This window comes from Lissotriton vulgaris, chromosome 6 (assembly GCF_964263255.1).
Source record: "Lissotriton vulgaris chromosome 6, aLisVul1.2, whole genome shotgun sequence".
NCBI classification, from domain to species: domain Eukaryota; kingdom Metazoa; phylum Chordata; class Amphibia; order Caudata; family Salamandridae; genus Lissotriton; species Lissotriton vulgaris.
Window position 1 is genome coordinate 758,919,352 of NC_141694.1, and position 24,962 is coordinate 758,944,313.

Below are 24,962 nucleotides of genomic sequence, written 5' to 3' on the forward strand. Positions count from 1 at the left end.
TGGTTTATCCTGACAAGGATTGTGATTATTGCTTGAGGTGGGTAGTTAGCCCCCTCAAATAATGTTCCAATATCTTACAATACAGTTATCCTATAATGAGCAATGTGGGCCTTTAAAACATCTTAAATCTGCTTGCGAACTATAGCAGAGATAATAGCCTTTGCAAAAATTGTGAGAAACCAAACATGTTAGTCTTTGATAATGGGAAACCTCCAAAAACACAAAGGCACTTAAACATAAATCTCAACTAAATGCCTAATCTTTATAAATTCCTTGGACTCTGATTTCAAGACACCATGGGCCTGATTCACAAAGGGCCTCAACACTTATGGCGGAGGCCCTGCAATCATGGGGGAGTTCCTGCCCTCGGGCAGAATCTCCGCAATGAGAATTCTCACTGTGGAGATTCTGCCATGACTATGGGGCCTCCGCCATGAGTTTGGAGGCCCTTTGTGAATCAGGTTCTGTGAGTCAAGCCCATCACCAAGCAAAATTTAAATTAAAATCCAAACCTTTAATATTTGCCATGATAAAGCTGTCCAGCAATATGCCTTGCCCATTGATTAAGTCATTGCTGCACGTAATTGAAATGAAATTAATGCCTGCTTCAAACTATGGCTGTGACATAAATTCCAATCAACTCATATAATTTGGCTGAAAGTAATCCAATGTAGCTTACTGAGATGCAGCTTTGCTTTACCAATTTCTACATCACAAGTGCCGATACACCTGGAAAGGTGTGAAAATAACTCCTTATGGCTGATTTTCAAAGGAAACTTCCAGAACCACTATGGAGTGCTTCTATCCCTTCACACTAAAGATGCACTGTAAAATTTTATGTTGGTGAGCACTTCCATGAAATTCAAAAAGTCTATGCCGGACTCAGTATTGACAAATTAGATCTTGAGGATATACACCAACTGTGGAAAAATCAAAAACTAACTGATGCCTTTGGATTGTCATTAGTATCATGAAAGTCTGGCTCACATCCTTTCTTGCTGTCAGATTCTCTTCTATGAAAGAAAAGATCTACTTACCCCAGCAGTAATTGGGGATCAGAAAATGTGCTGCCGCAGTAAAATAATGCGTTAACACTGCGGACATACAGTTGACCCATGGTCTAACAAAATGTATTTAAATAGCACAGAATAATTTGGGTGTATTGTCGCAGGAATCTAAGCCTCCTAATTAACACTTTAAGTGGGTCTCTAGTTGCCAAAGAGATTTCGTTTCACAGAGCCTGTAATAATTCCATTGCTGTCTTGTCCTGTCACTTGAAGGGTTCCCCAGCTGCAATGATTCATTTGGTGTTTGAGTAGCTCTCGAATGGGAGATATCTGATGCTGAATGATCAAGGCTGTTGTGGGATGGTACCGGGCATCGCATATCTGGTCACAGTGAGTTCCAGGGTTACTTGTTGTATGGAAGTATTGTTTCCTCTTACCCACACAGTTAGGGAGCAGCCGCAGTCCGTGCAGGCAACAGCGGTGGAGCCGGGTAAGGGGGGATTTCGAGGGACGATGCAGAGGGAAAATTTATTATTTATTTATTTCCCTCTGCTTTGTCTCTCAAAATCCCCTGGTCCGTACAAACATCCTGCAACATTTCTGGAAAATGGTTTTTTGTATCTTTAATTTGTCTGATACGAGGTGGATCATGCACCTATTTAAACGTATAGGTTCTGGACTATTGAGCAACTTTCAGACAATCTTCGGAGTTATTCCAGCATTCATACACTCCATACTGTGAAGAGTTTTTGGAGGGGTTCCGCTGGTCCTACTACTTGTAGTGGGCATCCTGGTTTTACTTTTCCTGCTACGCAATGGATGGTCCAGTTCATCGAGAGATGGAAAAAACACTGCTGGTACAACATTGTATTGTGCGCATGGTACTGCCAAGAACTTAATGGTCACGTCCTCCACCACGGTGGCCGTGTGCCAAGGAAATAACCATTACGTCCTCTGCACACGTCCAGGAAACCGCTCCATTGTTTACAGCAGTGGGATTTAATTCTTTTGAGGTTTTATTTGCTTTGTTTTTCCAGCTTTGGGTCTTTGGCAGTGGTTGACAATTGTATGACAACACTATCATCTAGAATTTATTCACTGGACAACATTGTGTCTTCTGCAAGAGATATAATGGAGCAAGATTTGTCTATTCTACAACATGGACAATTGCAATTGCGATCCATTGTATTATTGACCTGGAAGCTACAATCATTATCATTGCGTTCTGGCCACATGCCCTGGCGTTACATCAACAGCACAACCCTTTCCTCTGTATACAATCTAACAGAAAAATAGATGGTTATGGCATGCAGAGATGCAGAATATACCATGTTGATGTTGAACATTGAAAAATTGTACCAATTACCTTTCACGAGTTACCATGCACCGAATGGTTAATAAAAGGCTATATTACACTACTAGTCCCAATTTTCCAATTTCAGTACTGTCTCCAATGTCACCAGGTAGGCAGGTATTGAGCACTAGGAGAAGGATACATACATGAGTCTTGGGACTTACCGATCATATTTAGATACAGGAAGGGGGACACTGAAGTTGTTCTCTGCGGTTACACATGTGAAAGTGTTTTAAGTGGGTCTCTAGTTTGCAAAGAGATTTTGCTTCACAGAGCCTGTAATGCTTCCATTGCTGTCTTGTCCTGTCACTTGAAAGGGTTCCCAGCTGCAATGATTCATTTGGTGTTTGAGTAGCTCTCGAATGGGAGATATCTGATGCTGAATGATCAAGGCTGTTGTTAGATGGTACCAGGCATCACATATCTGGTCACAGTGAGTTCCAGGGTTACTTGTTGTATGGAAGTATTGTTTCCTGAGACCCACACAGTTTGGGAGCAGCCGCAGTACGTGCAGGCAACATTGGTGGAGCCGGGTTAGGGGGGATTTCGAGGGACGATGCAGAGGGAAAATTAATTATTTATTTAATTTTCCCTCTGCTTTGTCTCTCAAAATGCCCTGGTCCGTACAAAACCTCCTGCAACATTTCAGGGAAATGGTTCATTGTATCTTTAATTTGTCTGATACGAGGGGGATTGTGCACCTATTTAAACGAATAGGTTCTGGACTATTGAGCAACTTTTAGACTATCTTCTGAGTTATTCCTGCATTCATACACTCAATACTGTGAAGAGTTTTTGGAGGGCTTCCGCTGGTCCTACTACTTGTAGTGGGCATCCTGGTTTTACTTTTCCTGCTTCGCAATGGATGGTCCAGTTCATCGAGAGATGGAAAAAGCACTGCTGGTACAACATTTTCATGAGCGCATGGTTCTCCATTTGGGCCCACCTCGGCTTCGGGAGATAACCGAACATTGGTTCCTATCGTTCAGATCAGTCTGGGTTGACTGCATCATGCCTGTGTTCCGCTGTCTATTCTGTGGATACGAATGCGTGTTAGACATGTGTCTGACCCTTCCATCGGTTGCACTACCGTACATAGACGTACTGTTGGACCCCTTAACAACCCATGTGTATCAGTGTCCTCAGCATATTCCCATGTTGATGACAGCATTCTTAGAGCCTCCACAGGATGATTCAGCTCCTGGTAGAATGTCCAATCGCTATCCAACCTTATGGGGTCCTCTTTGGCCTCAGCCTTGCTTTGCCCTATTGAAGATTTTGGACTTCTATTCCAGAGACTAAGTCAGAAGGTAAAACTTCAGACTAGGTTGAACCTGGTTTCTCTATCTGACTCACGATCCATTGTGGTCAACCTTAAATCGTGCCTAGGTCCTGGTCTACCAAGACCAGTTGACTGCAGTTGGTGCCTAATGCTTTTTCACACAATTTTTGTTTAATACATTAAAAATTCATATCTCTGATTTCCATTTTTTTAATATTGTTTTGACTTCATTTTCCTAGATTGGTTTGCGATGTGTCTTCTTTTGTGTTTTGACTTCATTACTGTTTTGGCACTGCATAAATACTTTACACATTGTCTCAAATTTACGCCTATCTGCTCTGTGCCATAGCTACCGGGGGAGTGAGCTCAGGGTTATTTAGTGACTTTAGTGGTTTATCCTGACAAGGATTGTGATTATTGCTTGAGGTGGGTAGTTAGCCCCCTCAAATAATGTTCCAATATCTTACAATACAGTTATCCTATAATGAGCAATGTGGGCCTTTAAAACATCTTAAATCTGCTTGCGAACTATAGCAGAGATAATAGCCTTTGCAAAAATTGTGAGAAACCAAACATGTTAGTCTTTGATAATGGGAAACCTCCAAAAACACAAAGGCACTTAAACATAAATCTCAACAAAATGCCTAATCTTTATAAATTCCTTGGACTCTGATTTCAAGACACCATGGGCCTGATTCACAAAGGGCCTCAACACTTATGGCGGAGGCCCTGCAATCATGGGGGAGTTCCTGCCCTCGGGCAGAATCTCCGCAATGAGAATTCTCACTGTGGAGATTCTGCCATGACTATGGGGCCTCCGCCATGAGTTTGGAGGCCCTTTGTGAATCAGGTTCTGTGAGTCAAGCCCATCACCAAGCAAAATTTAAATTAAAATCCAAACCTTTAATATTTGCCATGATAAAGCTGTCCAGCAATATGCCTTGCCCATTGATTAAGTCATTGCTGCACGTAATTGAAATGAAATTAATGCCTGCTTCAAACTATGGCTGTGACATAAATTCCAATCAACTCATATAATTTGGCTGAAAGTAATCCAATGTAGCTTACTGAGATGCAGCTTTGCTTTACCAATTTCTACATCACAAGTGCCGATACACCTGGAAAGGTGTGAAAATAACTCCTTATGGCTGATTTTCAAAGGAAACTTCCAGAACCACTATGGAGTGCTTCTATCCCTTCACACTAAAGATGCACTGTAAAATTTTATGTTGGTGAGCACTTCCATGAAATTCAAAAAGTCTATGCCGGACTCAGTATTGACAAATTAGATCTTGAGGATATACACCAACTGTGGAAAAATCAAAAACTAACTGATGCCTTTGGATTGTCATTAGTATCATGAAAGTCTGGCTCACATCCTTTCTTGCTGTCAGATTCTCTTCTATGAAAGAAAAGATCTACTTACCCCAGCAGTAATTGGGGATCAGAAAATGTGCTGCCGCAGTAAAATAATGCGTTAACACTGCGGACATACAGTTGACCCATGGTCTAACAAAATGTATTTAAATAGCACAGAATAATTTGGGTGTATTGTCGCAGGAATCTAAGCCTCCTAATTAACACTTTAAGTGGGTCTCTAGTTGCCAAAGAGATTTCGTTTCACAGAGCCTGTAATAATTCCATTGCTGTCTTGTCCTGTCACTTGAAGGGTTCCCCAGCTGCAATGATTCATTTGGTGTTTGAGTAGCTCTCGAATGGGAGATATCTGATGCTGAATGATCAAGGCTGTTGTGGGATGGTACCGGGCATCGCATATCTGGTCACAGTGAGTTCCAGGGTTACTTGTTGTATGGAAGTATTGTTTCCTCTTACCCACACAGTTAGGGAGCAGCCGCAGTCCGTGCAGGCAACAGCGGTGGAGCCGGGTAAGGGGGGATTTCGAGGGACGATGCAGAGGGAAAATTTATTATTTATTTATTTCCCTCTGCTTTGTCTCTCAAAATCCCCTGGTCCGTACAAACATCCTGCAACATTTCTGGAAAATGGTTTTTTGTATCTTTAATTTGTCTGATACGAGGTGGATCATGCACCTATTTAAACGTATAGGTTCTGGACTATTGAGCAACTTTCAGACAATCTTCGGAGTTATTCCAGCATTCATACACTCCATACTGTGAAGAGTTTTTGGAGGGGTTCCGCTGGTCCTACTACTTGTAGTGGGCATCCTGGTTTTACTTTTCCTGCTACGCAATGGATGGTCCAGTTCATCGAGAGATGGAAAAAACACTGCTGGTACAACATTGTATTGTGCGCATGGTACTGCCAAGAACTTAATGGTCACGTCCTCCACCACGGTGGCCGTGTGCCAAGGAAATAACCATTACGTCCTCTGCACACGTCCAGGAAACCGCTCCATTGTTTACAGCAGTGGGATTTAATTCTTTTGAGGTTTTATTTGCTTTGTTTTTCCAGCTTTGGGTCTTTGGCAGTGGTTGACAATTGTATGACAACACTATCATCTAGAATTTATTCACTGGACAACATTGTGTCTTCTGCAAGAGATATAATGGAGCAAGATTTGTCTATTCTACAACATGGACAATTGCAATTGCGATCCATTGTATTATTGACCTGGAAGCTACAATCATTATCATTGCGTTCTGGCCACATGCCCTGGCGTTACATCAACAGCACAACCCTTTCCTCTGTATACAATCTAACAGAAAAATAGATGGTTATGGCATGCAGAGATGCAGAATATACCATGTTGATGTTGAACATTGAAAAATTGTACCAATTACCTTTCACGAGTTACCATGCACCGAATGGTTAATAAAAGGCTATATTACACTACTAGTCCCAATTTTCCAATTTCAGTACTGTCTCCAATGTCACCAGGTAGGCAGGTATTGAGCACTAGGAGAAGGATACATACATGAGTCTTGGGACTTACCGATCATATTTAGATACAGGAAGGGGGACACTGAAGTTGTTCTCTGCGGTTACACATGTGAAAGTGTTTTAAGTGGGTCTCTAGTTTGCAAAGAGATTTTGCTTCACAGAGCCTGTAATGCTTCCATTGCTGTCTTGTCCTGTCACTTGAAAGGGTTCCCAGCTGCAATGATTCATTTGGTGTTTGAGTAGCTCTCGAATGGGAGATATCTGATGCTGAATGATCAAGGCTGTTGTTAGATGGTACCAGGCATCACATATCTGGTCACAGTGAGTTCCAGGGTTACTTGTTGTATGGAAGTATTGTTTCCTGAGACCCACACAGTTTGGGAGCAGCCGCAGTACGTGCAGGCAACATTGGTGGAGCCGGGTTAGGGGGGATTTCGAGGGACGATGCAGAGGGAAAATTAATTATTTATTTAATTTTCCCTCTGCTTTGTCTCTCAAAATGCCCTGGTCCGTACAAAACCTCCTGCAACATTTCAGGGAAATGGTTCATTGTATCTTTAATTTGTCTGATACGAGGGGGATTGTGCACCTATTTAAACGAATAGGTTCTGGACTATTGAGCAACTTTTAGACTATCTTCTGAGTTATTCCTGCATTCATACACTCAATACTGTGAAGAGTTTTTGGAGGGCTTCCGCTGGTCCTACTACTTGTAGTGGGCATCCTGGTTTTACTTTTCCTGCTTCGCAATGGATGGTCCAGTTCATCGAGAGATGGAAAAAGCACTGCTGGTACAACATTTTCATGAGCGCATGGTTCTCCATTTGGGCCCACCTCGGCTTCGGGAGATAACCGAACATTGGTTCCTATCGTTCAGATCAGTCTGGGTTGACTGCATCATGCCTGTGTTCCGCTGTCTATTCTGTGGATACGAATGCGTGTTAGACATGTGTCTGACCCTTCCATCGGTTGCACTACCGTACATAGACGTACTGTTGGACCCCTTAACAACCCATGTGTATCAGTGTCCTCAGCATATTCCCATGTTGATGACAGCATTCTTAGAGCCTCCACAGGATGATTCAGCTCCTGGTAGAATGTCCAATCGCTATCCAACCTTATGGGGTCCTCTTTGGCCTCAGCCTTGCTTTGCCCTATTGAAGATTTTGGACTTCTATTCCAGAGACTAAGTCAGAAGGTAAAACTTCAGACTAGGTTGAACCTGGTTTCTCTATCTGACTCACGATCCATTGTGGTCAACCTTAAATCGTGCCTAGGTCCTGGTCTACCAAGACCAGTTGACTGCAGTTGGTGCCTAATGCTTTTTCACACAATTTTTGTTTAATACATTAAAAATTCATATCTCTGATTTCCATTTTTTTAATATTGTTTTGACTTCATTTTCCTAGATTGGTTTGCGATGTGTCTTCTTTTGTGTTTTGACTTCATTACTGTTTTGGCACTGCATAAATACTTTACACATTGTCTCAAATTTACGCCTATCTGCTCTGTGCCATAGCTACCGGGGGAGTGAGCTCAGGGTTATTTAGTGACTTTAGTGGTTTATCCTGACAAGGATTGTGATTATTGCTTGAGGTGGGTAGTTAGCCCCCTCAAATAATGTTCCAATATCTTACAATACAGTTATCCTATAATGAGCAATGTGGGCCTTTAAAACATCTTAAATCTGCTTGCGAACTATAGCAGAGATAATAGCCTTTGCAAAAATTGTGAGAAACCAAACATGTTAGTCTTTGATAATGGGAAACCTCCAAAAACACAAAGGCACTTAAACATAAATCTCAACAAAATGCCTAATCTTTATAAATTCCTTGGACTCTGATTTCAAGACACCATGGGCCTGATTCACAAAGGGCCTCAACACTTATGGCGGAGGCCCTGCAATCATGGGGGAGTTCCTGCCCTCGGGCAGAATCTCCGCAATGAGAATTCTCACTGTGGAGATTCTGCCATGACTATGGGGCCTCCGCCATGAGTTTGGAGGCCCTTTGTGAATCAGGTTCTGTGAGTCAAGCCCATCACCAAGCAAAATTTAAATTAAAATCCAAACCTTTAATATTTGCCATGATAAAGCTGTCCAGCAATATGCCTTGCCCATTGATTAAGTCATTGCTGCACGTAATTGAAATGAAATTAATGCCTGCTTCAAACTATGGCTGTGACATAAATTCCAATCAACTCATATAATTTGGCTGAAAGTAATCCAATGTAGCTTACTGAGATGCAGCTTTGCTTTACCAATTTCTACATCACAAGTGCCGATACACCTGGAAAGGTGTGAAAATAACTCCTTATGGCTGATTTTCAAAGGAAACTTCCAGAACCACTATGGAGTGCTTCTATCCCTTCACACTAAAGATGCACTGTAAAATTTTATGTTGGTGAGCACTTCCATGAAATTCAAAAAGTCTATGCCGGACTCAGTATTGACAAATTAGATCTTGAGGATATACACCAACTGTGGAAAAATCAAAAACTAACTGATGCCTTTGGATTGTCATTAGTATCATGAAAGTCTGGCTCACATCCTTTCTTGCTGTCAGATTCTCTTCTATGAAAGAAAAGATCTACTTACCCCAGCAATAATTGGGGATCAGAAAATGTGCTGCCGCAGTAAAATAATGCGTTAACACTGCGGACATACAGTTGACCCATGGTCTAACAAAATGTATTTAAATAGCACAGAATAATTTGGGTGTATTGTCGCAGGAATCTAAGCCTCCTAATTAACACTTTAAGTGGGTCTCTAGTTGCCAAAGAGATTTCGTTTCACAGAGCCTGTAATAATTCCATTGCTGTCTTGTCCTGTCACTTGAAGGGTTCCCCAGCTGCAATGATTCATTTGGTGTTTGAGTAGCTCTCGAATGGGAGATATCTGATGCTGAATGATCAAGGCTGTTGTGGGATGGTACCGGGCATCGCATATCTGGTCACAGTGAGTTCCAGGGTTACTTGTTGTATGGAAGTATTGTTTCCTCTTACCCACACAGTTAGGGAGCAGCCGCAGTCCGTGCAGGCAACAGCGGTGGAGCCGGGTAAGGGGGGATTTCGAGGGACGATGCAGAGGGAAAATTTATTATTTATTTATTTCCCTCTGCTTTGTCTCTCAAAATCCCCTGGTCCGTACAAACATCCTGCAACATTTCTGGAAAATGGTTTTTTGTATCTTTAATTTGTCTGATACGAGGTGGATCATGCACCTATTTAAACGTATAGGTTCTGGACTATTGAACAACTTTCAGACAATCTTCGGAGTTATTCCAGCATTCATACACTCCATACTGTGAAGAGTGTTTGGAGGGGTTCCGCTGGTCCTACTACTTGTAGTGGGCATCCTGGTTTTCCTTTTCCTGCTACGCAATGGATGGTCCAGTTCATCGAGAGATGGAAAAAACACTGCTGGTACAACATTGTATTGTGCGCATGGTACTGCCAAGAACTTAATGGTCACGTCCTCCACCACGGTGGCCGTGTGCCAAGGAAATAACCATTACGTCCTCTGCACACGTCCAAGAAACCGCTCCATTGTTTACAGCAGTGGGATTTAATTCTTTTGAGGTTTTATTTGCTTTGTTTTTCCAGCTTTGGGTCTTTGGCAGTGGTTGACAATTGTATGACAACACTATCATCTAGAATTTATTCACTGGACAACATTGTGTCTTCTGCAAGAGATATAATGGAGCAAGATTTGTCTATTCTACAACATGGACAATTGCAATTGCGATCCATTGTATTATTGACCTGGAAGCTACAATCATTATCATTGCGTTCTGGCCACATGCCCTGGCGTTACATCAACAGCACAACCCTTTCCTCTGTATACAATCTAACAGAAAAATAGATGGTTATGGCATGCAGAGATGCAGAATATACCATGTTGATGTTGAACATTGAAAAATTGTACCAATTACCTTTCACGAGTTACCATGCACCGAATGGTTAATAAAAGGCTATATTACACTACTAGTCACAATTTTCCAATTTCAGTACTGTCTCCAATGTCACCAGGTAGGCAGGTATTGAGCACTAGGAGAAGGATACATACATGAGTCTTGGGACTTACCGATCATATTTAGATACAGGAAGGGGGACACTGAAGTTTTTCTCTGCGGTTACACATGTGAAAGTGTTTTAAGTGGGTCTCTAGTTTGCAAAGAGATTTTGCTTCACAGAGCCTGTAATGCTTCCATTGCTGTCTTGTCCTGTCACTTGAAAGGTTCCCCAGCTGCAATGATTCATTTGGTGTTTGAGTAGCTCTCGAATGGGAGATATCTGATGCTGAATTATCAAGGCTGTTGTTAGATGGTACCAGGCATCACATATCTGGTCACAGTGAGTTCCAGGGTTACTTGTTGTATGGAAGTATTGTTTCCTGAGACCCACACAGTTTGGGAGCAGCCGCAGTACGTGCAGGCAACATTGGTGGAGCCGGGTTAGGGGGGATTTCGAGGGACGATGCAGAGGGAAAATTAATTATTTATTTAATTTTCCCTCTGCTTTGTCTCTCAAAATGCCCTGGTCCGTACAAAACCTCCTGCAACATTTCAGGGAAATGGTTCATTGTATCTTTAATTTGTCTGATACGAGGGGGATTGTGCACCTATTTAAACGAATAGGTTCTGGACTATTGAGCAACTTTTAGACTATCTTCTGAGTTATTCCTGCATTCATACACTCAATACTGTGAAGAGTTTTTGGAGGGCTTCCGCTGGTCCTACTACTTGTAGTGGGCATCCTGGTTTTACTTTTCCTGCTCCGCAATGGATGGTCCAGTTCATCGAGAGATGGAAAAAGCACTGCTGGTACAACATTTTCATGAGCGCATGGTTCTCCATTTGGGCCCACCTCGGCTTCGGGAGATAACCGAACATTGGTTCCTATCGTTCAGATCAGTCTGGGTTGACTGAATCGTGCCTGTGTTCCGCTGTCTATTCTGTGGATACGAATGCGTGTTAGACATGTGTCGGACCCTTCCATCGGTTGCACTACCGTACATAGACGTACTGTTGGACCCCTTAACAACCCACGTGTATCAGTGTCCTCAGCATATTCCCATGTTGATGACAGCATTCTTAGAGCCTCCACAGGATGATTCAGCTCCTGGTAGAATGGGAAGTGGCTCTTCAATAGGCTCACAGGTATCAAGTGTATCCTCAGCGGCTGCTGTGGGAATTGAAGAAGATTACCTTTGCTCTATTGACCTGATAAAAGATGTGTTACAGGGAGTGTTGCCCGTGAATGCGAGCAACAGTGATGTTGCGTCTCCCACACAGGTCACAGAAACATTTGGCTCTCCTTGTGATCGGAACAATTCGGCCCTTTTCCAAAACAAGACCAAATTGGAATGAAAATTATAATTTTGTTTTATTTTTTTGCTCTCACTGACCACCATCGCTTTTGGTGTGCTCAGGCGGTCTGATCGTATATTGACTCTTTAATGGACTTTTAGAGCTTTTTGAATTTTTAATAGCATTCTTTTTACATATACCATGTTTTTAGATACTGGTTTAATGACAATGTATTTATGTCGTATTTTAGCATCAGTTGACCTTATCGACCCTCGGATAAGGAGTGGGTGTTATATACCCCAACTTAGGCCTAAGTACCAAAACGACCTTTTACCTACATTTGTCCTACCTTCCTCTGCATAACGGTTCTTTTTTTTGAGTTTAGAAAGCTTTATTGAATCAGATAAGCCAAGTAAAACATAATTACAGAAATACAATCAATAAGAGAAAAAGAAAAGGAAAAATGGGATAATACAATAAGACTGTGGAAAATATAAAAAAAATCCCATAAGGGGAAATATAAACAATATACTGAGGGGAAATGCTTTTTTAAATTTTATAAAGTTGGGAAAGGAAAGAAGCGAGGGAAAAAGAAAAGGAAGATAAAAGAGTGAAAGAAAGGCTAGAAAAAAAGGGGGACAGAAAGTAGGAATATAGAGAGAAGGGAAGAAAAATAAAGGAAAAAGATTAGGCATATCAGGGTAGGCGTCTGGAAAAAAAAATCTGTTACGGGTAACCATAACAAATCTCTTTTAATTAAAAGGGAGGTAGTCATAGCATGTGCACGATCAAGTCTGTGATGGTGGCATAATAAATTCCATTTTGGAAAAGGGGGTGGTGATGGACAGAGTTTCTGAATGATGCAGAATACTCCTACCCAGTCAAGAGATCAGGGCTTGATCCATCACCGTTTTTTAGCTCACTGCACCATCCCAGCTCAGAACCTGGCTACATGCAAATTAGTCTGTTCCTGTCCCAGTGCATGATGGGAACAGGGCAAACCAAACTACCAAGCCAATTCTTATACTGGGAAGAAAACAAGCTTCCGGGGACCGGTTTCTGGCTTTTCAGCCGTCGTCGGCCCGGCTTGCTTGAATCCTGATGGTGCAATGAGCAAGGGACTCACGTCTGAGTATACCCTCCCACACTTAGTGTGGACAAAATTGATTTTGGAAAAGGGGTGGTGATGGACAGAGTTTCTGAATGATGCAGAATACTCCTACCCAGTCAAGAGATCAGGGCTTGATCCATCACCGTTTTTTAGCTCACTTCACCATCCCAGCTCAGAACCTGGCTACATGCAAATTAGTCTGTTCCTGTCCCAGTGCATGATGGGAACAGGGCAAACCAAACTACCAAGCCAGCGGTGATGGATTAAGCCCTGATCTCTTGACTGGGTAGGAGTATTCTGCATCATTCAGAAACTCTGTCCATCACCACCCCCTTTTCCAAAATCGATTTTGTCCACACTAAGTGTGGGAGGGTATACTCAGACGTGAGTCCCTTGCTCATTGCACCATCAGGATTCAAGCAAGCCAGGCCGACGACGGCTGAAAAGCCAGAAACCGGTCCCCGGAAGCTTGTTTCCTTCCCAGTATAAGAATTGGCTTGGTAGTTTGGTTTGCCCTGTTCCCATCATGCACTGGGACAGGAACAGACTAATTTGCATGTAACCAGGTTCTGAGCTGGGATGGTGCAGTGAGCTAAAAAACAGTGATGGATTAAGCCCTGATCTCTTGACTGGGTAGGAGTATTCTGCATCATTCAGAAACTCTGTCCATCACCACCCCCTTTTCCAAAATCGATTTTGTCCACACTAAGTGTGGGAGGGTATACTCAGACGTGAGTCCCTTGCTCATTGCACCATCAGGATTCAAGCAAGCCGGGCCGACGATGGCTGAAATGCCAGAAACCCGTCCCCGGAAGCTTGTTTTCTTCCCAGTATAAGAATTGGCTTGGCAGTTTTGTTTGCCCTGTTCCCATCATGCACTGGGACAGGAACAGACTAATTTGCATGTAGCCAGGTTCTGAGCTGGGATGGTGCAGTGAGCTAAAAAACGGTGCTGGATTAAGCCCTGATCTCTTGACTGGGTAGGAGTATTCTGCATCATTCAGAAACTCTGTCCATCACCACCCCCTTTTCCAAAATCGACATAATAAATTCCACTAGGCAGTAGAAGAGATCTTTGAGGTATCTTTCCAGTTTGATGTAATAATCTGCAAAGAAATGGCTATAAACAAATCTATAAAATTATGAACATTGCGTGAAACATTCCAAATAGGAGAGGAACCACCTAGAAAAATGTGAACAATATCAAAGGTATGATTGGAATTTAAAATCTCATTCAGCTTGCACCATATATGCTGCCAAAGGGATGCAACCAAGGGACATTGAAAAAACATATGAAACAAAGTGCCATCAGGATGAGAGCATGACCAACAGTGGCTGGAATCTAGGACATTGAATTTAAAAAGGTCATTAGGGGTAAGAAAAAGTCTATTATAAAAGAAATAAAGAGTCTGAGTGGTGTTAGCTGAACGAGAAACAGTGTGAATTGTGGACCAGATGGATTCCCAAATAGGAAAGGAGAAATCCTGTGCTAAAGCCTTTTCCCATGCAAGTTCAGGTTTGGACTTGGGACGGTCAGAAGTAGAGCGGGAGAGGATCTTATAAATGGTAGCCGCTTTGTTTGGGGAGGTAAAAACTAAGGGAGTGGAGTTGATGGAGCGGTAATTTCTTCTGGTAATTTCTCAATGCAAAACCCTCATGCTACCTCTAATTTACCACTCAAAAGGTGTTGGGCCCTTCACACCATGTAATACCTTCAGGAGACTTTAAATAAAGATGAACAGTCAAAAATGCAATTATTAATTTAAGCCAATAAAGAGAGTTGTTGAGTGTTTAAAGGGTTTTATTTTCTAGTAAAAAGTTAATTTTCTCTGACCCTTTATTCATTAATAAAATATCAATCAGGTTACAGAATTTGAAAACCAGGGAAAATAGCATTAATACAGAACACATTACAGTCTGCATATAGGCATAACATGTAGGAATGTGGCGCAAAATGTCATTCAAGACTCAAAGAGTTTCTAAGAAAAATATAGTCTTGCAAGGCTAATCAAAAATCAAATAGTTTGCAAAAATCTCCCATTAAGAAAAATAAATGCATAAGTCAAATAAATCTTTTCAGACCTAATTAATTTGTCTAAGCATAACTTGAAGTTTAGCATCTAATTCTATTTAATCAGCTGTTCTTCTGCATCTGTCTGTGTCTAAAGAGCAAGCAGGGAGGGAGACAGCCCGCCCTTCACAAGACCTCAAAGGAATGTGGCCAAGATATGACGTGGAAGCAAGAAACCTCCCCCTGATTCTCCTCGGACGCAAACCCTCAGCAATCTCCCGGGACGTTTCTCGTACCTAACCCATAGAAGCCTAAGCCAAAATGAGCAAGAAGCCAGCTGAGCTGAGAAAGCCAGCCCCTGTCAGTTTTTATACGCAAAATTTTGGCAGACTACACAAAATGTTGCATTTCAGGAAAACCTGTATGTTGATTGGTCAGTTATGATGGCATGAGTTTTCATCACCCTGACGCATTCTAAAAACCTGACCATGCCAGTTTTTAACAAATGAAGCATACATAACAAATACATTTTATAAGTTTGCAACAATTGCTAGGGAACATTTTCAATAGTCTTCCTTCCTTCCTGCCAAAGCGCAGTCAGATGGACACTTTTAACTAACACTGGTGCATTTGGCAGAATCACAAGGATGTACAGTTCAAGGTGTTCTTGACTTCTTGGCATGAGGAAAGCTGCCACGGTCTGCGCATGCTCCCTTCTCATTCAAAGCAAGCCATAGCTTTTGATGGTTTCACAGGCAGCCATTTAATGGTAGGCCCCAAAAATAAAATAAACAAAAAGATAATATTAATGTCATGTATAAATGTTTACCTAGCCAAGCTACTAGTGTAAAGCAGCTTTTCTATTATTTATGACAACATGCAAAATAAAGGTGCAATGTGCAACATAGAAAAAGAGATGTTATTAACTGAAAATACTTATCAAAATATGCAACAAGTCAAAGTCTATTAAGACAGAAATAGTGAATGTAGATTGCATGGGATGAGCTGGGAAGAGAGAAACATATTCTATTAATCTTCAAAGCTAAAAAGGCCACTTTTCTCTACATTGCAAAAACACATGTTAATTCAGCAGACGCATTTCAGACTAAATAGGCCTCACTTTCATGTTTTTTTTATGTGCCATGTTTTTTAACTTGCACCAAAATGTGCGTGGCAATTTAAATGCAGTCTGTCTGAAGCACAAAAATAAAACAATGCCTGACTGCAGATGAAATCTGCTCCATCAATCCACCCTTCTGATAATTCAAATCATAATAAAATGATTTATAATTAATCACACATATTTCATTTTCACAAGTGACATTTTTTTTTTAAATTGCAAAAGCTGAGCATATAACAATTTTAAATCTATTTCTAAGGCAAACACAAGTCTATCTGTAATCAGATCATATATAGCCAAGCTCAAATGTTTTAGTGCAGAGTTCTGTAAGTAGCTTCTTGAAACAGTTAGTCTTCTTTAAAATAAGTAACTAAAATAATAAAAAAGAAATTCAACAGGACAGTGTCAGCATTTCTTTGCTCTTTGTCATCAGCTTGCCATCAGAATGGCTCATTGGCATTCTGTACCTTTTTCAATGCAAATTAGACTACTTAGGTGCTGAGAAACTCGGACAGAGCACCATCAATCCTTGGCACTTTTTCAATCAATGCCTTTCACTCTTATCTTCACTTTGATCAGATTCAGATGATTCACCACTTCATCTCTCCGACCAAAGCCGTTGCACCATCCATTATGCAGATCTTGTGTAGCAGCTGCAATCTGGTGAGAAACTGCACACTGTACATCAACCTGACCTACACAGCCATGGCTAGTGTTCTCCTCAGTGTTTTCCACAAGTGCATTTGCATATGCATTTTCAAGCCACTTTGGTGTTGGTGAGACACCGTCTTTGGCAAAAGGTAACTCAGTGCTGCCATTGTGTTGCTTTATTATGCTTGACACTTCAGGCAGATAGCTGCAATCCATTCCTTGTCCAATCTGTTGTCCTGCACTCATTAGCTTTAAGACCTCATTATAATCTGATTTCAGAGAAACTGGCAATCTATACCTGGGCATCAGTCTTTGCAATAACACTTTTGCCACTTTGCATTTGTCACTTTTCCCAAAAATAGTTCTGATACAACCCTGTTGTGCTGCTTCAAAAACATTTTCTTGAGCCTCTTTTAATTCACCTGTGAAGATTCCATAGAATGTGCATGCTAACAGAACACAAATGTGTGCAACTGAATTAGCATTTCTCTCTCCCATTAAAACAGTGACTCTCATTTGAGCAGATATACTGCATGTTATGGTAAGGGCAATCAATTTCGAATTTTGGACTGGGGCAACTACTGAGAGCCATGAAGCTTTGACAACATAATGTATAAGGAGCACAGCATGTGCTGCTTTTAATGTGTCACCTTTCAAACATGGGCCATCTACAAAATGGACATTGTTGGGCTGACTCAGACGTTCATCATTAAAGTCTGAATTTGACTTTATGCATATTTTCATGATATTTAGACACTCATATTCAGTTTCATCACAAATCAAATAATTTGCTGACATTTCTGTGAAGTTAGGGTCAAAGGTCATTGGGCAATACATAAAAGACCTTTGAACACAGTCATCTTTTTGAATAGGCAATGAGAGAGTGCAGCCCTCCCTCTCACTGCAAATTGGTATATTTTCTTTTAAATAAACTTTCATTCCTAGTGCTGGGGCGCAACATTCTTTCTCTTTCAACTCTAGGAATGCTTTTGTGCAATTGTTGTCCAATGGAAGCGGATCAGACACACCTTTGTGTGTCAGCCTCAGTAAAGGCTTAGCCACTAGGGAAAGGTTTAGTAACCACTCTCTACAGCAGCTAACCATTCCCAAAAATGTCCTGACTTCTTTCTGAATTTGAGGTGGATTTTTCTTGGAAAACATTTCCACCCTCTCTGGTGACACCTTTCTACCTCCCTTTCCAATTTTGTGTCCCAGGTATTCATCTTCTTTTTGACAGTACTCCTGACTATTCTCATGCATTGGCACTGTAACATGGACTTTGCAAAAATCAATAAAAGTAAGCCATTCTTCAGCACATTGAATGTGAAAAAACATATTGGCTGGATTCGGTACCACAGGACAACATGAAAAAAATATGCTTTTAATCTCCTGCACTATTCTGTTCTTTTCATTTATTTTCTGTGAGCCTGTGATCAGAAAGTTACTCAAACTTCCAATCAAGTCCATCAAAAATCCTTTTATTAGTAAAATTCCTGCAACTGATGGTGTTCCTGAATGCATGTCATTTGGTTCTAATTTTAATAAGACATGTTCTGCACATTTTATTAATCTGGCATCCTTCCCTTTGAACTCTCTTATTTCTTTGTTTATTATTTTTTCAAAATCAGAAGGTAATATTTCAACTGTCTTTTCTGAAAAGGATGCTACAGCTGTTTCTTGTTGGGCCATTTTAAAATGTACATCCTCATCAGGAATCTGAAAAATAACATTATCTGATGTACAGTATTCTGTGCTGTTTAATTTGCAAATCAATTGTTTTCCTGCTAGAGCAGAGTCACAGACAACAGTTTTGCAGTTTTCCTCAAAGGGGCCTAATTTTGGTGCAATTTTTTTTAAAACTGGGTTTATAATTTCTTTCTTTAAAACTCTTGAAATTAAGTCTGGACTTTCCACTGCCTTCACAAAGCACTTGGTAAATTCTGATTTGTGAGGGTTAAAACTCTCATTTTCAAACACAGCAACCTGTTGGACTGGGTTCTGATTTTGTCTCTGGAAATAATTCACATTTGCTCTGGACATCTTATTTAAATTAATTTTAGCATTTTCCATATTTTGTGGGACCATCTTTGCTTGGAAAATTCCTGCCATAGGTACCTGTCTCTGAACTGACATTTGCATTTGCTTAGCTGGTATATTTTGCATCTGCATTTCTCCATGTTTTTGTGCATCATGTTTAAATTTATTTTTCTTCTTCCAATGCTCAAATCTGCTATAAAGATGGCAAAAGGACACATTTTCCAGCAGTACAACATCCATACCTGAAGTTTCACAAACCAAACCACCTTTACTTCCATCCTGTGTTCTTTTAATCTGTACCCAATCAACATCCTTTGCTGGCACTCCACCCTTCAGGAAAATAATCACTGCTATGTTTTCCTCCATAACAACAGAAAATGATGGTGCATTCATGCAAACCCTTTTCATTGTCTCTTCACCTGGCCCTTGAACAACATTAGATTCAAACCACAATTTAGTCTGCATGGCAATGTAAAAGAACATTTCCAAATTAATGCACAGCTCTTTTAAAATCTCAACAAATCCATCAACATTTGGGTACCACAGCATAATTCTGTCTCTCAATTGTGGGATTGTGTTCAGAAATGCTGCAAGTTCACTTTTATTCTGTGGCATAGGAACATGCACTTCTCCCACCTTTTCTCTCAATGAGTAAGCAAAAGCTTCTCCCTCATTCTGCTTATTATTTTTCTCAACTAAATCTGGTGGCTTGTTTTCCTTATCCAGTTTCTTTGCTAGGTCTGGTGGTTTCTTTTTCTTCTCATGTTTTCTTTCCCATTTGTCTTCTAATTTCTCAAACCCATTGCATTTAAAAATATACTTTATTTCTGCAATGAGCAGTTGCATTTCTGAAGAACACATTTTCTCATTTGCTTCATCATCCATATGTACCCTAAAACTTTTCTGAAATGGGAAACTTCCTGAAACATCAAATTCATAATTTTGAGCCAAATCTGTCAGGCCATTATGGGTAGTTAATGCACATGCAGCTGTTTCCTTACTCAGGGAAATTAATTCTTTTTCCTGACACTGGTTCATATTTTCATTATTTAAACAGCATGGACTGTTATTTTCTCCATGTTCAAGTGCTGAATTTAAAACACTAAGCTGTTTCTCTTTTTCAGGGCCTGTGTTAATATGTTCTCCCATGTTTTCTATCTTTTTAATCACTGCTGCTTCCTCTAAGCGGGTTTGAAAAATAACATTTTCAATTACATTTATTTTATTTGGGGCTGCAGATGTTGTAAATACCATGTTTCCCTCACCTTTCAGTGCTTGGGGTAATTTCTGTTCAATAATCTGTGTATTCTGAGTTTCTGAAATAAACTCTGCCATAATCACTCCTTCTGCAGCTCTTTGAACCTTTTCAGTAGGGACCATATTAATTGGGACAGTCATAATTTTTCTATGCATTATCTGTGCATCTGCAGTTAGCAATTCTTGGACTGAATCAGGCACATTTGAAGCAGTAACATCTGTAGGTATCACTGTCAGTGCTGAATCAACAGGTAATGGGTCGATATAAAATGTCTGCACAGTTTTCTCAACCTTTGCTTTTCTCTGCTCAACAGAAGCAGTAGCCACTGTAGTGCTTACTAGTACACTATTTTCAGTATTTTTAATGGGAACCACATAAAGTGGTGGACACTCAGTTAACAATGCATCCATTATTTCATCACCTGAATCATTATTTATTTGAAGCTCTTTAACATCATTAATTCTCTTCTCCTGCATTTGGTGCTTTACCTTTTTATCCTCACTTGCTTTCTCTCTTGCTGTCTTTTCCCACAAGCTTAAGGCCTCAAATTGTGCAGCTTTAGATTGTGTCTTTGTTTCACATAACACTTCCCTTAATTTGTCAATAATTTGCAATTCAAAAGTACCATCTTTTGGAAACCTCAAAGCACCCTCTTTTTCAGTAATCTTGCACCATTGGTGATCCCACATACATGTGTTTTGTCCCAAACTGGTAGACATAAAATGCACAGGTGTTCCTTCAGGAGCATCACCAATAAAAAACGAATTTTTCACTTTACCTCCTAACAGCTTCTTTAAGCCTTCAAACAATTTCATTTTTGCAATAGTTCAATGCAATTTCTCTTTTACAAAGCTGTCAGTCTCAATTTCAGTCAGTTTTACTCCTACTACTGACCCTCCACAAAATCTTACTGCAATATTTCTCTTAATCAATAAATCTGTTAGTAACAACATAAATACATTCGCTACTCTGTCTGTTGTGCTAAATAAAGGATAGATTTATATTCACTGCGAGTAACACATTCCGCTTACCCTTCACAAAGTAAGACCTTCCGTTTACTCTTCAAACACTACAGGTAAATCCCTTCCGCTTACCTGTCACACAAGCTCAGAAGAACCTGCTACTCCTTTGGACTTATCCTTCAGGATATATCTTAGTCCAAAGTTTCGCCAGCGAACCCTTTTGCTGTCACTCAAGCTCAGAAGAACCTGCTACTCCTTTAGTGTGACCCTTTCTAGGTGATATCAGACTAAAGTTTCACCAGCGAACTCTTTGCTATCAATCACTCACACAGAAAATAGTCCCTAATTTAACACTGCCAGCCCTACCTAGCTTCTCAGTGCTATTCCAACAGACAAGTAACCTCAGTGCAGTGTGGCTTCCATTTACCACCCGCTATTCCTTCCCGGGATTCCACAGGTGTGCATACCTGCGTGTTCAGACTACATAGAACAAGACACTAACTTAACATAAAGAGTTAAAACATGTAATCAATAACCAAAAATTATGTCCTATGAAATTACCAATATAATCAATAACACCATCAATTCAAAATGAGCAAAATGTCACCAACAGTAAAAATCCTTACTATTTTCAACACTTCAAAAAAAACATACTAGCATATTAACAACATTTCACAACCCTATTGATACTCACACCACTTCTTGCATCACCTGCCAGTACTGCTTTGCCAATCTTCAGGTTCCGAGCATTGGAGTCAGGAATCAGGACTTGGACATTTATCTAACTTGGGCAATTATTTTATTTCCCTTCTTAAGGTCAATGATCCATTAGTTGAGTAGTTGATGGTGAAATCAATAATCATTAATCACCAAACTAATCAATAATGACCATCCTCTGATTACCAAAAACTGATGGAGCGGTAATTTCTTCTGGTAATTTCTCAATGCAAAACCCTCATGCTACCTCTAATTTACCACTCAAAAGGTGTTGGGCCCTTCACACCATGTAATACCTTCAGGAGACTTTAAATAAAGATGAACAGTCAAAAATGCAATTATTAATTTAAGCCAATAAAGAGAGTTGTTGAGTGTTTAAAGGGTTTTATTTTCTAGTAAAAAGTTAATTTTCTCTGACCCTTTATTCATTAATAAAATATCAATCAGGTTACAGAATTTGAAAACCAGGGAAAATAGCATTAATACAGAACACATTACAGTCTGCATATAGGCATAACATGTAGGAATGTGGCGCAAAATGTCATTCAAGACTCAAAGAGTTTCTAAGAAAAATATAGTCTTGCAAGGCTAATCAAAAATCAAATAGTTTGCAAAAATCTCCCATTAAGAAAAATAAATGCATAAGTCAAATAAATCTTTTCAGACCTAATTAATTTGTCTAAGCATAACTTGAAGTTTAGCATCTAATTCTATTTAATCAGCTGTTCTTCTGCATCTGTCTGTGTCTAAAGAGCAAGCAGGGAGGGAGACAGCCCGCCCTTCACAAGACCTCAAAGGAATGTGGCCAAGATATGACGTGGAAGCAAGAAACCTCCCCCTGATTCTCCTCGGACGCAAACCCTCAGCAATCTCCCGGGACGTTTCTCGTACCTAACCCATAGAAGCCTAAGCCAAAATGAGCAAGAAGCCAGCTGAGCTGAGAAAGCCAGCCCCTGTCAGTTTTTATACGCAAAATTTTGGCAGACTACACAAAATGTTGCATTTCAGGAAAACCTGTATGTTGATTGGTCAGTTATGATGGCATGAGTTTTCATCACCCTGACGCATTCTAAAAACCTGACCATGCCAGTTTTTAACAAATGAAGCATACATAACAAATACATTTTATAAGTTTGCAACAATTGCTAGGGAACATTTTCAATAGTCTTCCTTCCTTCCTGCCAAAGCGCAGTCAGATGGACACTTTTAACTAACACTGGTGCATTTGGCAGAATCACAAGGATGTACAGTTCAAGGTGTTCTTGACTTCTTGGCATGAGGAAAGCTGCCACGGTCTGCGCATGCTCCCTTCTCATTCAAAGCAAGCCATAGCTTTTGATGGTTTCACAGGCAGCCATTTAATGGTAGGCCCCAAAAATAAAATAAACAAAAAGATAATATTAATGTCATGTATAAATGTTTACCTAGCCAAGCTACTAGTGTAAAGCAGCTTTTCTATTATTTATGACAACATGCAAAATAAAGGTGCAATGTGCAACATAGAAAAAGAGATGTTATTAACTGAAAATACTTATCAAAATATGCAACAAGTCAAAGTCTATTAAGACAGAAATAGTGAATGTAGATTGCATGGGATGAGCTGGGAAGAGAGAAACATATTCTATTAATCTTCAAAGCTAAAAAGGCCACTTTTCTCTACATTGCAAAAACACATGTTAATTCAGCAGACGCATTTCAGACTAAATAGGCCTCACTTTCATGTTTTTTTTATGTGCCATGTTTTTTAACTTGCACCAAAATGTGCGTGGCAATTTAAATGCAGTCTGTCTGAAGCACAAAAATAAAACAATGCCTGACTGCAGATGAAATCTGCTCCATCAGAGTCAATTGAGACAACATTTGATAGGGTAGTGTGGAATGAGGAGAGTGTAGTTAGGACTATCTTGAAATCAGGAAACTGAGGAGAATGTGTATTAGATATTTGAAATGAGGAGAAAATAGTGGGGAAATCCAGTAAGGATCCATCAACAAAGAGATCATCTAAATACATAATGCCTTTGTCAATCCATTCCTTCCAGAAGAGGGCCTTGTTATTAATCTTCAGAGATTGATTGTACCATAACGGGGTAAGGGAGTGTAGGTGCGCCTGGGAAAAAGAGGAGCGAAGCAATGACAGGGAAAGTGCCCTAGTGAGCTTAAAAGTGGGAGAAAGAAATCTTTTTGGGGGTTGAGATAAATGGATAGCAGTGAGAAAAGGGAAAGGCGATAGTTGAGCTTGCTCTAAAGCACTCCATGCAGTGGGAAGGGGGGGAGGCGAATCTGCAAGAAATGGCCAGATTTGCTTTAAAGTGAAGGAAGAATGAAAACGGACAAGATTAGGAAAATTTACGCCACCTAAATGCTTTGGTTGTTGAAGGCGGGATATGGATATCCTGGGTTTACGGTTATTCCAGAGGAAATGAGTGAGAATACGATTAATCTGAGTGAAAAAATAGGCAGGAAGAGAAATAGGCAGCATAGAAAGGTAAAAATTAATAATAGGGAGAAGCATCATTTTAACCGTTGCCAATCGACCCCACCAAGATAAAAATAAAGGGGACCATCGCTCTATAAGAGTAGAAAGCTTGGAAAGAATATCTTTATGATTAATTTTAACAGTGTCTTTAATGGATGAGGAATATAAAACACCTAAACATTTAATACTATTAGGATTCCATGCAAAACCGGAACCATAAAACATATGAGCGAGACAGAACTTGTTAAGAGGTAAGACTTCAGACTTATCAATATTTAACTTATAACCAGAGACTGAAGACTATTCGATAAGTAAAGAAAAAAGTGCCGGTAAGGAGGTAGCAGGGTTGGAAATGTAAAGTAAAATGTCATCAGCATATGCTGTGAATTTGATGTCTAATGATTTATAAACAAATCCAGAATAGGAGGTGGAAAGACAAATTTTTTCAAGGAAGGCAACCTTGTCTAGTGCCTCTATGTAAAGGAAAATAAGATGACTGAGAACCATTAACCCAAATGGAAGTAGAAGGGGACGAATATAATAATTGTATGAGTTTAATGATATGAGGACTAAAACCATGCCAGCGGAGGGCCCCGAACATGAAATCCCAATTAACCCTATTGAAAGCTTTCTCAGCATCAAGGGTGATAACAGCGAGAGGGGTTGTCATTTTGCAAGCTAGGTGAATAATATTAAGGAGAGCTCTAGAGTTATCTGTGATAGATCTACCCTTAACGAAACCTGACTGGTAAATGTTGATGAGGTCTGGAACAAAAGTAGATAAACGGGAAGCTAAGATTGTGGC